We start from the raw sequence: 13,565 nt of genomic DNA, 5'->3' as shown, positions 1-13,565 counted from the left end.
ACACCAATGATGGGGCACTATTCCTCCCACTGACACCAATGATGGGGCACTATTCCTCCCACTGACACCAATGATGGGGCACTATTCCTCCCACTGACACCAATGATGGGGCACTATTCCTCCCGCTGACACCAATGATAGGGGAACTATTCCTCCCACTGACACCAATGATGGGGCACTATTCCTCCCACTGACACCAATGATGGGGCAGTATTCCTCCCACTGACACCAATGATGGGGCAGTATTCCTCCCACTGACACCAATGATGGGGCATTATTCCTCCCACTGACACCAATGATGGGGCAACATTCCTTCCACTGACACCAATGATGGGGCACTATTCCTTCCACTGACACCAATGATGGGACACTATTCCTTCCACTGACACCAATGATGGGGCACTATTCCTGCCACTGATACCAATGATGGGGCACTATTCCTCCCACTGATACCAATGATGGGGCACTATTCCTTCCACTGACACCAATGATGGGGCACTATTCCTCCCACTGATACCAATGATGGGGCACTATTCCTTCCACTGACACCAATGATGGGGCACTATTCCTCCCACTGATACCAATGATGGGGCACTATTCCTTCCACTCATACCAATGATGGGGCACTATTCCTTCCACTGACACCAATGATGGGGCACTATTCCTCCCACTGATACCAATGATGGGGCACTATTCCTTCCACTGACACCAATGATGGGGCACTATTCCTCGCACTGACCCCAATGATGGGCACCATCACTGATAGTAAATTATGTAAATACAGAAGTGCCTCACAGTCCCACATCACATCTATATCTCCTGGTACATTTATTAATTTACTATCAGTGGTGCTTTTGATCCTTTGAGCTGCTGTGGATCAGTTTTAATTATTGATTTATTTTAAATTCCCCTGTTTTTCCATCCATGAGATACGGATGGAGATTCTTTTTGGTGTCCTGAGCTCACGGCTGTGATGGGCGTGAGTAGGAGACACCTAATCAATAGGATTAAAGTGCTGCGGGCTCAGTTAGCCTTTTTAATCAGACCCTGAACAACCAGATTCCACCCCTACCGATGAAATCAATGATGAACGCAAGACGTAACACGCACAGGGGCGGAGCCTGTCGGTCACACGTCACATCGTTCCTCTGCTGTGAACAAGGAACAGCTAATACAGCTCGCACTGCTGAAGTCCTCTACTTGGAAGTATAATTATTTTGAATAAAAGTCTTTGTACCTTATCAGAGAGCATTAGATCTCTTTTACTTTCCCCTATGCATTCATGCCTGGTGTGGACTACGAGTGATCCGGTGTTAGTCCTGGGAACATACTTACAGCTCCAAGTGTATATCTGTGCATCGATCCATTAACCCTTAAAGGAAACTGATTTATCTGACCCATAGGTGACTCTTGGGTCAGATGGGAAGGCGAGAGGCTTAAATACTCGGTGGTGGTGGATTAAGGAGCATGTTATTCCATTTGATTTTCCACAGAGACCGGAGTTATTATTTTTTGGACACTTGGACTTTTTGCACCGATTCTTTTTCAGTATTCTTTTATTTTGATTCACATTTACCAATATGTGTTTTTATTAATATTCCTTTGAATGACCTATTTTGGGGTGATATATAAATGTGACACAAAATCAATGTATCTCTTACAATATTTATTTATACGATTACTTCACTATTAATCTGGTGCAGCACATTTTCTTTGTTATTAATGTTTAACTGTGGAGTGGAAACACATTGAGTGAAAGCTGCCTGAGTTTATTTATTTTTTTCACTTATTGCACATTTTTTTTCACTTATTGCACATTGATTGAGTTGCGCTGATAGTTTTTTATTTATATATGAAACGCCTACCTATTTAGTAATTTTTTTTGTAACTTTGTAGTTATTTTTACCTTGATTTAGAGGCGGTGCGATCACACATTTTAATATTGATTTACATTGAGTAAATAGATAACTCACGTCACGCTTTAAAGTTGCACACTTGTGGAATGGCGCCAAACTTCGGTACTTAAAAATCTCCACAGGCTACAGATTAAAATTTTTTTACAGGTTACCAGTTTAGAGTTACAAAGGGGGTGTTGCATAACAATTATCGCTCTCGCTCTAACGTTCTACATGTGTGGTTTGAATGTCATTTACATACGCGGACACAACCTAACTATGCGTTCTCTTCTGAATGCGAGAACAAGGGGATGGGGGCGCTTTAATTTTTTTCTTTTTTATTGTTTATTTAATTTCATTTTATTTTTACACTTCTATTTTTTTTTATCACTTATTTATTTTACAAGGAATGTAAATATCCCTTGTAATAGGGATAAGGATGACAGGTCCTCTTTATGGAGAGATCTGGGGTCTATAAGACCCCAGATCTCTCCTCTAGGCTGGAAAGCCTGAGATTTAAAAAAAAAAAAAAAAAAAAAAAAAAAAAACGATCTCAGGCTTTCCAGCCGAACACATGGCAGTGTTTACAACTGCCTGGGTCGGGCACAACGTTATGCATGGGCTGGGCCTCCGAGAGTCAAAGAGATGACCAGGGACCATCTGGTGATTGGTCAGCTCGATAGTTAACTTCTGCCGCCAGTGGATTCCTTCGCCAGCTCGCCGATCGCACGGGCGAGCCGGTAGAAGCACCTCTTCCGCCACCTGGAAAAACAATCAAGCGGCTGAACTGCCGCTATTATGATTGTTTTTACGGTGCAGGGAATCGCCAGCTGAAAAAAAAAAGATATCTGATTGATATCTCCACTTCAACCTAAGGAGGTCATATGATGGGCAGTGGTATGAAAGTGGTTAAGCTAAGCTGCACACAGAGAACATAGCACTAGATGGCGCTGCCGGTCTCTATAAACACCAGAGACATGGTGTACAGAGGAGAAGAAAAGAGAATAAAGGACACAGCAATAGGATAACTGTAACCCCCCCCATGAGTCACTTCCTTCAGCGCAGGAGGGGAAAGGTTCGAGTCCATGATGTCAAAAGATAGGACAGAACAATCTAAGAAATCCTGTATGTGCAATGTGTCACGATCACAGAGTTACAGAACACGTACACAAAAAAAAAAAAAAAATCCCATTGCCCATATTATTATTATTAATACACAAAATAATGCAAAATAATGGCTTTAATGTCAAGACGCAAAACTATAAATGTAACCAGTTCAGCAATTTTTTTTTTTTATTTTTTACACACGTGTAAAAATCTTTTTTTTTTTTTTTCGACAATGAAATTACTTAAACCCCCATATATTCTGAAAGCAGAGGCCCTGTAGAATTATTATTATTATACAGGATTTATATAGCGCCAACAATTTGCGCAGCGCTTTACAACGTTGAGGGCACAATTACAATTTAATAAAATACAGGAGGAATCAGAGGGCCCTGCTTGTTAGAGCTTACAATCTAAAATAAAGAGAGAATAGTTGCAAATTTTTCAGTCGCATGATATCTGCACAACTTTTTATTAAACCGATTTTTTCAGGAAAAAATGTAATAAAATTAATTTTAGTGGAAACACACACAATATAATACCCATTTTTTTTTGGGGGGGGGGGGGGATATAAAAAATTAGGTTGCATTGAGTAAATATATACCCAAACATGGCAAGTTTTAAAATTTGCAAATTTTTCAGTCGCATGATATTTGCACAACTTTTTATTAAACCGATTTTTTCAGGAAAAAATGTAATAAAATTAATTTTAGTGGAAACACACACAATATAATAACCATTTTTTTGGGGGGTAAAATATAAAAAATTAGGTTGCATTGAGTAAATATATACCAAACATGGCAAGTTTTAAAATTGTGCAAACCCATGATAATTTTCAGGGAAAAAAAAAATGAATTTTAGTGCAAACACACAATATAATACCCATTTTTTTTTTTTTTTTTTGGTAAAATATAAAAAAATGAGGTTGCATTAAGTAAATATATACCAAACATGGCAAGTTTTAAAATTGTGCAAACCCGTGATATCACAAAGAACTTATATAAGTACCTGAAATAATAATAAAAAAATAACTACTGTACCCAAAATTCTCCATAGGTGACGCTTTGGAAGACCTTTACAGCTCATCAGCTTTGAGTTAACCACTTGTGCTAGAATTATTGCTCTCATTCGGACGTTGCCACAGGTGTGGTGTGACCGCGGTTTACATACAAATGCACGCATGACAGTTGTCAGTCTGCCATGCACACCTTTAACCACTTTACCACCGGAGGATTTTGCTGTCTTCCGTCCAGGCCACTTTTTGCGATTCGGCGCTGTGCGAATTTAACTGACAATTGCGCGGTCGTGCGATGCCGTACCCAAACAAAATTTACGTCCTTTTTTTCCCACAAACAGAGCTTTCTTTTGGTGGTATTTGATCACCTGTGCGATTTTTACTTTTTGCGCTATAAACAAAAAAAAGAGCGTTTATTTTGAAAAAATAACAATATTTTTAACATTTTTTTATATGAAATTCCCCCCAAAAAAGATGTAAAAATCTATTTTTTTAAAAATTTTTGGCCAATTTGTTTTCTGCTACCTATGTTTGGTAAAAAAAAATCACAATAAGCGTATTTTGATTGGTTTGCGCAAAAGTTATTGCGTTTACAAACTAAGGGAAAGATTTCTGTCATTTTTGGTGTTTTTTTTTTAACGCGTAATGGCGGTGATCTGCGATTTTTTTTGCGGGACTGCGACATTGCGGCGGACAGATCGGACCCTTGACTGACATTTTTGACACTTTTGGGGGTACCAGTGACATTACTGCAGTAATCAGTGCTATATATATGCACTGTTACTGTAAAAATGACACTGGCAATGAAGGGGTTAATTTTATTGGAGAGGGAGGGGTTAATGTATGCCTAGTGCTTACTGACGTGTGGGGGGGGAGGTGACTGTGTGACAGAAGGACAGATCGGATGTCCAGCTATGCTGAACACTCCGATCTGTCACTCCCTGTCACTATGTTTACACACAGCGGGCGGATCTCCAGACTCGATCCCCGACGATCGGGTAAGAGCAGCGGCAATCGCCGCTGCTCCTCCCCTGGCCCGACTCCCGCTGTGAATGAAAACAGCGGGAGCGCGCCTCCGGCGGCGCGCGAGCGCCGCCTACAGGGGGAGGAGTCCAGCGACGTAGGTCTACGTCGCTGGACGGGAACGAGCCACTGTGCCGCAGTAGCAGCACAGTGGCCGGTGGGCAAGTGGTTAATCAGCCGTGGGGATGTCAATTAGACATTGCTTCTAACAGGCAGTGTGAAATGTGTGCTTGTTTTCAGCGCTGAAAGTTTTGCAGTAAAATGTACCGTACCGGGTTTCTGGCACCGCAAACTAATATACCGGAGCTAGACAGGTGCACTTTATTTATTTATTTATTTATTTATTTTAGGTGCACTTTATTTTAGTCTTTATTTATAACCTATAAGCCCCCGTTCACACTGGGGCGACCTGTCAGGCGATCTGGTCGCCTGACAGGTCGCCGTAGGTCGCCTTCCATAGAGAAGCTGCGGACCCGTTCTAATAGGAGCGACACAAGTCGCTCCGACTTAGAAAAAGGGTCCGGAGCTTCTTTGGGGCGACCCGGAGCGACCTGCATAGACTTCAATGTTATGAAGTCCGTGCCGGCCGCTCCGAGGTCGCGGTGCGAGCAGCGCGCCGCGACCTATTAGGTCGCCTGACAAAGTAGCGTCGCCCCAGTGTGAACGGGGCCTAAAACATTACTATGAAGACCAGCAGGGTCTGTGTGAGTAAAGGTTCATCCAAACTGTTTACACGTTTTACTGGGACATCATGTCTGAATGCCAACCTCAATCAAGGCTGTCCTTGGATATCACATCAGAAAATAGAGTTGTTTTGCAGCTTTCTATGCAATATTTAGTTTTAGCTACAGAACGCCAGTGAACAAAAAAAAAAAAAAAAAAAAAAAGGCCCTTTAGTCCCTCTCACCTACTCTCTTTATTTTAAAAAATCCCTTACAGTGAGAGAAAAAAAGTATTTGATCCCCTGCTGATTTTTGTACATTTGCCCACTGACAAAGAAACGATTAGTCTATAATTTTAATGGTCGGTTTGATCAGTGAGAGATATAAGAACAAAAATATCCAAAAAAAACGCATTTCAAAAAAGTTCTAAATTGATTTGCATTTTAATGAGTGAAATAAGTATTTGACCCCTTCACAAAACATCACTTGGTGGCAAAACTCTTGTTGGCAATCACAGAGGTCAGACGTTTCTTGTGGTTGGCCACCAGGTTTGCACACATCTCAGGAGGGATTTTGTCCCACTCCTCTTTGCAGATCCTCTCCAAGTCATTAAGGTTTTGAAGTCAACATTTAACTCGAACCTTCAGTTCCTTCCACTTATTTTCTATGGGATTAAGGTCTGGAAACTGGCTAGGCCACTCCAGGACCTTAATGTGCTTTTGAGCCACTCCTTTGTTGCTTTGGCCGTGTGTTTTGGGCCATTGTCATGCTGGAATACCCGTTTTCAATGCCCTGGCTGAGGGAAGGAGGTTCTCATCCAAGATTTGATGGTACATGGCCCCGTCCATCGACCCTTGGATGCGGTGAAGTTGTCCCCTTAGCAGAAAAACACCCCCAAAGCATAATGTTTCCACCTCCATGTTTGACGGTGGGGATAGTCTTGTGGTCATAAGCAGTATTCCTCCTCCTCCAAATATGGTGAGTTTAGTTGATGCCAAAGAGCTTGATTTTGGTTTCATCTGACCACCCAGTTCTCCTTGAAATATTCTGATGTTCATTAGCAAACTTCAGACGGGCCTGTACAAGTGCTTTCTTGAACAGGGGGACCTTACGGGTGCGGCAGGGTTTTAATCCTTCATGGCGTAGTGGGTTACCATTTATTTTTTTTGGGCCTATGATCCCAGCTGCCTTGAAATTATTGACAAGATTCTCCCGTGTAGTTCTGGGCTGATTCCTCACTGTTCTCATGATCATTGAAACTCCACGAGGTGAGATCCTGCATGGAGCCCCAGACCAAGGGAGATTGACAGTTATATTGTATTTCATCCATTTGAGAATAATCGCACCAGCTGTTGTCACCCTCTCACCAAGTTGCTTGGCGATGGTCTTGTAGTCCATTCCAGCCTTGTGTAGGTTTACAATTTTATCCCTGATATCCCCAGACAGATCTTTGGTCTTGGCCATGGTGGAAAAATTGGTCGCTTCTCGGCCTTTTGGCTAAGATCAAGTGTAGTATCTGTTCTTATCAGTTGGTATGGACCTTGATGGTTAGTATCGGCAGGGGCTAAAATGAACCAGGGCACCCAGGAGAATCTGGGGGACTGGGAAGTAGGCACTGTCAGAGAAAGCCGGATGGGACAATTGCTTTCTGATATGAATGGGAACAGCCCCTATCAGTTTGAAGGGAGCGAGAAAGCCGGCGTAGTCCCACCGGTTAGTACTGCTCCTGGATGTGATTGGTAAGGAATGGGGATGGCGGTGGGAGGGCCTTTCCTCCTGGGTTGAATCTGGCCTTGCAAAAGGCTTGTCCCCAGTCGAAGCTAAGCTGTCTAAATTCTGATGCCTCCTGGTAGGAATGGGCTGCACTGGGTCTGGCCGGAGGTCGACACCGGAAAAAGCCCGTGGTGTACGTGCCCCTGGACTGGCAGCCCAGGGGTGCCTTAATTCTCACTGGTGAGGTGCAGCTCGCCTTGAGTTTTTCCGCACCTTGGTCACTGCACCATACACACTTTTTTCACACCTGCCTCTTGGGACAGGCCTTTTGGCTCGGACCAGAGGAATTTTTTATTCAGGCCGGAAGGCCTGCCATGGTACCTCACTATGGCACCATAGCACTTTCCCCACTTCCCCTTCCCCACCTTTTTGTTTGTGTGTGGTTTTCTTTGTTGTGCGTCACTTCACTGTCACCTTTTTTTCATGCACGACTTGTAGGGTGTGGGTCCTCAGGCCCAGCCTTGAAAGTCTTGGGAGGGGGTGGATATGGCCTTCTGGCTTAGTTCGCCCTCTCTCATGGGGTCTCTCTTCGGGGGAGCCCCACCTAGTACTTGGGGTGGGCTGTTTCGGCAGTCCCCCTGGAGAACAGGGTTTGCCTGGTTTCGGCCAGGCAGACCATTGGAAGTACCTCAGTCCCTGTCAGGAGTCTTGCGCCCCGGGAAATCAAGGTCAGGGTTCAACCTCTTCGGAGGGAAGACCATTTCGCACACCCTGTGCACTTTTTGTGTTTCCCACGTTTGTGTGTGTGCACTTTTTTATGCACCGGTTGATAGTCTTGAGTGTGTTCACACACCACGCGCTTAAAAAAAAAAAAAAAATGGTGGATAGATTGGAATCTGATTGACTGATTGCTTCAGTGGACAGGTGTCTTTTATACAGATAATGAGAGTTTGTGGACTCCACATTTCAATCAGGAATTACAACACCCAGAGAAAACAAAGAGCCTCTTAATTTGTGTCCTTGAGAACCTTGAATGCAATTTACCTCTGGGCAGGGCAGGACAGGGCCCAGCACTGTTACAGGGTGCATTTATTTATTTTTTACGAAAAAAAAAAGAAAAGGGAAATATGCATTCAACCTTCCATTGCTCTCCTACCCTTTCGCATAGCTGCTTGCAGTAAAAGGAGATACCCAAAAGTTTAAGATATGGAGGAGCATGTAACTCACCCATTGGACAATGCTGGATCAATCAGAGCTGTCAGAGGGGAGTTCATAGCCTGACTACAGACTTACATAGTTAGTCAGGTTGAAAAAAGACACAAGTCCATCCGGTTCAACCAAAAAAAAAAAAAACCAGTATTGAAAACCCAACCATACAATCCCATATACACAATTCTATACCCGCTGTTGATCCAGAGGAAGGCGAAAATAAACCCCAGCAAAGCATGATCCAAATTGCTACAGCAGGGGAAAAAAAATCCTTCCTGATCCTCCGAGAGGCAATCAGATATTCCCTGGATCAACTTTACCTAACAAAAAATTTTAGTACCCATTTATATTATGTACACCTAGGAAAGAATCCAGGCCTTTTTTAAAGCAATCTACAGAGCTGGCCAGAACCACCTCTGGAGGGAGTCTATTCCTCATTTTCACAGCTCTTATGGTGAAGAAACCTTTCCGTATTTGGAGACAAAATCTGTTTTCCTCCAGACGTAAAGAGTGCTCCCTTGTCTTCTGTGTTGACCTTAAAGTGAACAACTCAACATCAAGTTTACTATATGGACCCCTTATGTATTTATACATGGAGATCATATCCCCCCTTATTGTCCTCTTCTCAAGAGAGAATAAATTCAGTTCCTCTAATCCAGGTTTTCTCAACCAGGGTTCCTCCTGAGGTTGCTGGGGGTTCCTTGAGAAATGAGCAATTTCTGCCTCTCAGATAAGTTCCCAATGACACCATTGTTCCTTTTAGCTATCTGTAATGGGGTAATTCTTCCCAATGATGACAAGAGTAAGGACCATTCTTCCCACTGACTGTCACACTCATGTGACATGAGTTGTAGATTTTTAATTTTAGCAGGGGTTCCCCCGAGACCAGAAATTTATTTCATGGGTTCCCCTGTGTTGAAAAGGTTGAGAAAGGCTGCTCTAATCTTTCCGCATAGCTGAGCTCCTCCATGCCTCTTATCAGTTTGGTTGCCCTTCTCTGCACTTTCTCCAGTTCCCCGATATCCTTTTTAAGAACTTGTGCCCAAAACTGAACTGCATATTCCAGATGAGGACTTACTAATGATTTGTACAATAAAGTTAATCATGTTGATTTACCCTACATGGCCAATGCACATATTCCCCTTTAACCACTTGCCGACCGCTCACAGTAATATTACTGCAGCAGGTCGGCTCCCCTGGGTCCAGCGACGTAGACCTACCCAGCAGGAGTCGGGCCAGAGGAGGAGAGGCGGCGATCCCCGATTCCCTGATTGTCATGGAATGTGTGAGAAGATCCGCCCGACAAAGCAGGCGGATCTTCTCTCTGACAGACAGGGAGAGATCACAGGATTCAGCACAGCTGAACCTGCGATCTCTGTCTCAGAACCCCCTCCCCCCACACAAGTCAGTAAGCATGAGGCATACATTTAACCCCTTGATCAAAAACAGTGTTAACCCCTTCCCTGCCAGTGTCATTATTACAGTAACAGTGCATATTTTTTAGCACTGATTACTGTAGTAATGTCACTGGTCCCCCCAAAAGTGTAAAAAATGTCAGTTAGGGGTCCGATTTGTCCGCCGCAATGTCACAGTCCCGCAAAAAATAGCTGATCGCCGCCATTACTAGTAAAAAAAAAAAAAAACAATAAAAATGACAAATATCTTTCCCATTGTTAGTAAACGTGATAACTTTTGCGCAAACCAATAAAAATACGCTTATTGTGATTTTTTTTTTTACATAAAATATGTAGCAAATTGGCCTAAAATGTTAAAAAATTTTGATTTTAAATTTTTTTTTTGTTGTGAATGTTTTATATCAGAATGTGAAAATAATTGATTTTTTTTTTTCAAAATTGTAGCTCTTTTTTTCAAAAATTAAAAAAAAAAAAAAAAATCGCACAGGTGATCAAATATCACCAAAAGAAAGCTCTATTTGTAGGAAAAAAAGGACGTAAATTTCGTTTCGGTACAGCCTCGCACGACCGTGCAATTTTCGGTTAAAGTAACACAGTGCCGAATCGCAAAATATGGCCTGGTCAGGAAGGAATCTTCCGGTCTTAAAGTGGATAAAAATACGCTCATTGAGAGTTTTTTTTCAAAGACATGTAGCTAAAAATGGATTTTTGTAAAATCTTACCGTAAAATCCTTTTCTCTTAGCTCATTGACAGACGTAGTCCTCGGTGATACATCACCTTCGGGTTTATGTTGCCTCCACAGGAGTAGGACTAGACAGGAAATAAAATGCTCTGGCCACACCTTAGGGGCAGTCCCAGAGGGTATATCCTCTCTCTCTCTGCCTCAGCAAATCAGTTATGTCATAAAGCAGTCTTTAGAGAATTTAACCCAACCCAACTCAAAAAAACAGAGGGGCGGGTACTACGTCTGTCAATGAGCTAAGAGAAAAGGATTTTACGGTAAGATTTTACAAAAATCCATTTTTCTCTATCGCTCATTGACAGACGTAGTCCTCGGTGATACAGCACCTTCGGGAAGTCCCAGAGCAGTATCACAAATGAGGGGTGGGAAAATGGAAATCAAATCCAATCTAGAAGGCCCAACCGGTGCCAACTAGAAGTTTACAATGCTCATCCTAAATGATGAGACTCAACAAAAAAATTTTCAAACAGAAAAAAACCCTCGAGGTAGACCACCGGTCTCCTCAAATAGCGGCCTGCAAAACCTTGCGGCCAAATGAGGCATCCGCCGATGCCATCACATCAATTTTATAAAATTTTGTAAAGGTATGTACCGACGACCAGGTGGCCGCCTTACATACCTGGACCACTGACGCCTGATGGCGAAAGGCCCAGGAAGTACTGAGCGCTCGAGTGGAGTGCGCCCTAACAGGGAACGGAGGACTCTGACCCTTAATAGAATAAGCCTGTACCACCGTCTGTCTAATCCATTTGGCAATAGTCGCGGCAGATGCAGGCAACCCCTTTCTGGGGCCATCCGTGATCACAAAAAGTGAATCCGTCTTACGGAACGATTCCGTAGCTTTCAGGTATACCCTGATTGTCCGAACCACATCCAAGGAATGCAACGCATGTTCCCGATGATGATTGGGCTGAGGACACAAGGAAGGTAGTACAATATCTTCATTCAGATGAAAATCTGAAACCACCTTTGGAAGAAAGGATGGCTTAGGATGAAGCACTACCTTATCCCTATGAATCACTAAGTATGGGGACTGGCATGATAAAGCAGCCAGTTCTGACACCCTGCGTGCAGAAGTGATAGCCACCAAGAAGGCCACCTTCTGGGATAATGTAAGCAAGGGAATCTCCCTGATGTTTTCAAAAGGAGGTTTCTGTAGAACCGACAAAACCAAATTAAGATCCCAGGGCGGTAAGGGCGCGCGGACTGGTGGAGCCAGGTGCCGCACCCCCTGGATGAAATTCCGCACCAAGGACTTGGTAGCTAAAGGCTTCTGAAAGAAGATTGCTAATGCTGAAACTTGACCCTTGATGGTGCTCAAGGCTAGCTTCTGCTCAACCCCTTTCTGCAGAAAGGCCAATATTCGAGTCACCGAATAGGTACGTGGAGGAAATCCTAAAGATTCGCACCACGCGATATAAGTCTTCCATGTGTGATAATAGACTCTGCTGGAAGTCGCTTTCCTTGCTTTAATAAGGGTAGGAATGACTGAAGCTGACAACCCTCTGTCCTTCAGTACTTGGGTCTCAATGGCCAGGCCATTAAAACCAGTGACTGTAAAGCACAATGGTAGATTGGTCCTCGAGACCGCAGACACTCCCTGAGACGCAGTTCCCACGGAACATCCGCGACTAGCAAGTCCAAGTCGGCCAGGCCGGCTTGGCGAAGCCAGCCTAGAATTTCTAGGACCACTGGCACTGACGGGATTTGAACCAGGCGTCCCTAGAGCTATCTGGCCCCGACCATCCGAGAAAGTCTGGTCGTTCTCTGTTCCCACACATTTATCCGACACCTGATTCCTATCAGGAACGGTGATCTCTCCTGGTTGAATCTCAGGGACCGAAGTCACCCGGCTAGAGGCTTCTTGGTCTGTCTGGTCAACCAGATCCGATTCCTGTGGGGAATTGAGACTAATCTTAGGAAAAGATAAAGTAAAAGATCTGTTCAGGGAACGGTGACTACCACTCCCTGTAGCACTTAACTGTTGGAAGGGAAGAATCGCACCGGTAGTAGTAGTCGATGCTCGATCTAATGTCCTGAATACCGGTGAAAACGTCCCCCCACCCTCAAACCGGGTGGGGGCGCACCTTCAGGCTGTGTAATCCTTTGCTTCGGGTTTGGCTGAATCGGTCCTCTGTTTGTCCGACCAGCCTTTCTTGAACCCTCCTGGAGGAGTCTTGCCTTTCCCGCTTGTTCCAGCCGGGCGTGTGAACCCTTTATGGGCGGTAAAGAAAGGTCCTCGCTTGTTGCGAGGTCCCTTAGCTTTAGCAGCCTGTGGCAAGAAAGTGCTCTTGCCCCCAGTGGCATCTTTAATGATTTCATCTAGGGTGGCCCCAAATAGGCGATTCCCCTGAAAAGGGAGATTCGTCAAGGTCTTTTTGGAACCTAGGTCAGCTGACCAGCATTTTAACCACAGCACACGTCTGAGGATTACCGCTGACATAGATGCATGCCCTAATAGGGGAGTAGTGTCCAAGGCTGCGTCACAGATAAACTGTAGCCCTTGTATAATCTGTTCCATCAAATCAGATGTTTCCTGGGGAATATCTTTTCCCCTAAGGTCTTGGCGTACCAATCTCGCCCATTCCGTAAGTGTCTGGGAAACTAGACCAATAACAATTACTGGTCTAAATGCTGACCCTATCAGAGAGAAGATAGTGCGGGACTCTGCTTTCATCTTCCGATCCACCGGATCCTTAAAGGACGAAGTGTCCTCCACTGGGATAACCGTGGCTTTATTCAGCCTGGAAATAGGTGGATCCACCACTGGTGGTACTGTCCATTTC

The 13,565-nt window shown here is 43.9% G+C and overlaps 1 protein-coding gene across 5 annotated transcripts in view; it reads right to left on the bottom strand.

The window, feature by feature from the left end:
- DOCK7 (dedicator of cytokinesis 7) overlaps window positions 1-13,565 on the bottom strand; it is a 329,839-nt gene that overhangs the window by 173,590 nt on the left and 142,684 nt on the right. The gene's annotated exons all lie outside the window — the stretch shown is intronic.

The sequence above is a fragment of the Pelophylax lessonae genome (genome assembly GCF_965119305.1).
Source record: "Pelophylax lessonae genome assembly, chromosome: 8".
Taxonomy (NCBI): domain Eukaryota; kingdom Metazoa; phylum Chordata; class Amphibia; order Anura; family Ranidae; genus Pelophylax; species Pelophylax lessonae.
Note: the sequence above shows the minus strand (reverse complement) of the source record. Positions and strands in the feature narration are given on the sequence as shown.